Source organism: Grammomys surdaster, unplaced genomic scaffold, assembly GCF_004785775.1.
Source record: "Grammomys surdaster isolate TR1022 unplaced genomic scaffold, NIH_TR_1.0 193, whole genome shotgun sequence".
NCBI classification, from domain to species: Eukaryota; Metazoa; Chordata; class Mammalia; order Rodentia; family Muridae; genus Grammomys; species Grammomys surdaster.
Window position 1 is genome coordinate 3,584,347 of NW_021604638.1, and position 2,580 is coordinate 3,586,926.

Sequence of the window (2,580 nt, forward strand, 5' to 3'; positions counted from 1 at the left end):
TCTCTCTCTCTCTCTCTCTCTCTCTCTCTCTCTCTCTCTCTCTCTCTCTCTCTCTCATTCCCTCCCCCCTCCCTAGGATTTGCCACTGGCCTGGAAATTTCAAGTAGGCTAGGCTGGCTAGATAGCCTCAGTCTCCCCAAAAGATGACTGGCTGTCCTAAATGTATCTTCAAAAACCCAGTCAGATCTTTTGGTGGAAGATGAGACATTCGCATTTATCTTGATGAGAAAAGAAACTTCGTTTATAAAGACTTCATGCTTACTTTTAATTAGGTGTATATGGATGTGTCATAAGGGGAGTTGGGTTTGAACATCTGAGTCCATGGAGGGCAGAAGAGGATGTCAGATTCCCTGCATTGGGAGTTATAGGAGGTTATGAAGCTCCCAAGAAGGGTGCCAAGGACCGGATACTGTCTGTAAGTGCAGCACTGATTATAGCCACGGAGAGAACTCCAGCCCCAATGTACCTTCTCTACAAAGTAAAATAAAGAAAAAAGCCCAGATGTTTTCCAGTTTTCTTTACCAACATGGCTCTCCATCAGGACTGAATTTCCCTTGTGGGTAGTTGTTTGTCTGTCTGTCACAATGATGGGGTTGAGGGAGGTTGCTGTTACATCAGCAGTAGGTAGAAGCATACATGAGGTAGCATACTGTCTAGTACATGGGACAGAGCTTCAGTCATACGGAACTAAGAATCACACAGCACAGCTGTCATCAGTGCTAAAGATCGGAAGCTGGCTGCTTAGAGACATAGAAATCAGGCCTAGAATGTGGCCTGCTGATCTCTGGACTAGAGCATATCTCATAGAATCAGCCTGTGTTGTTTTAGTGAGAACAGCCATCACCATGAATACCAGGAAGGGAGCGCCATCCTTCTGACAGAGCCCTGAAGACTCATCTGGCATCCCCTGACTTAAACAGCTCTTCACATTCCCCACCATCCTTCCGTGGTAGGGTGGGGAGGAGGATCGTAAGCCGCCATCTTCTGAGATGAAGTTTGTTTCAGAGATTCCCAAATACTGTAGTGTAGCCTGCCCGAGCCACGGCAGCACATTTGATTGATAAATATTGGAGTTGGATCACTCGGAGCTGCTCTCCTCTTCCAACACTTAGATGGAAGAAAAACAATTTAAAACCACAAACCTGATGCTAAAAACCCTCAGAGTAGTTATTTTACCTGCAAGTAAGAGCCAGTTTCCAAGATTTTTATCTGAATGTTGTATGTGTTTTGAATAAACATATTTATAAATATAAATATATTGCAGATATATTATAGAATATGTATAATATAAAGCATCTTTTATAATCAGGTAAGAAACCTGGGGCTTGAAAAATGATGCAGTCAGCAAAGTGCTTGTTATTTAAGCAAAGAAAGGACCTGAGTTCCCATTCCCAGCACCAAACAGAAATATTTTGTGCGTCTTGAATCTCAATGCTGGGAAGGTAGACAAGGGGAAGAGGGCTGGGGTGGGGAGTTGCATCCCTGAAACTCATCAGACAGCCAGGCTTGCCAAATGGGTGATTCAGTGATAGGCCTTGTTTCACAAAATGAGATGGTGTATTATCAAAGAAGACACTCACTTCAAACTCTGATCTCCACAGGTCACAGGCATACAAACACACATGCGTGCACCCCTACATGTATATGTGCACATACTGTACTAATACACACATGTACTACACATACATATGCGCGCACACACACACACACACAAATCCAGATAACAGAGTTAGCTATACAATTATCTCTGGGATTAGCAACAATTTTATAACATCTAAGTATACTGCAGATATAATATATAACACGATGCTTAGCAATATAATTATGCATGTAATTGCCTACAAAATTCCAGAGACTCTCGAATAGCCTTGGCTTTGTAATTAGGCTGTGTATACACTCCCCTGGCTGTTACAGACATTCCCTTTTTTCTCAAGTTGCTTCTAGTATGACATTTTCAAACTGTGCCTGGTAGTAAAGAGGTTGAGGGGGGTTCACACTTCTCAAAGACTTGTTTGCTTATTTTCTTCAAGCTCATTTCATGTAGATGTCAGCCTACGGGGCTATTTTTCAAGCTCTGGCAGTCTGTGGCATGTCTGTGACCTGAAGAATGTTTCTTCTTCTAGTCTCACAGGGAGATAAAAAGCCTGCCCGCTGTTGCTGTCCTGCTCCAGGTCATTGGTGAAGTTAACTGAACAGGGGGAGAAAATTCCTGTTAGAGATACACCTGTATCCCAGACATTGCAGCCAGATATGTCACCAACAGGTGGTAGAAATTGGAGCTGACTGATTCTTGGTGGGATTCTCTTTGTCTTGCTGGCAACCCTTGAGAGAAGCCTTGGAACTTCAAAATAATCTACATTAATTATTTTCTTAAAAGCTTCTAATAATTTTACAAGGTTCAGGAAGCATTCCTCCGGCAGCTAATGGGAGCAGATGCTGAGACCACCAGCCACCCAAAAATTGGAAAGATAGAGCCCAAATTAGAGATGTCAATCTGGTTCCTACACTTGGAGCTGGGGCAATACCGAGGAGGAGGAGGAGGAGGAGGAGGAGGAGGAGGAGGAGGAGGAGGAGGAGGAG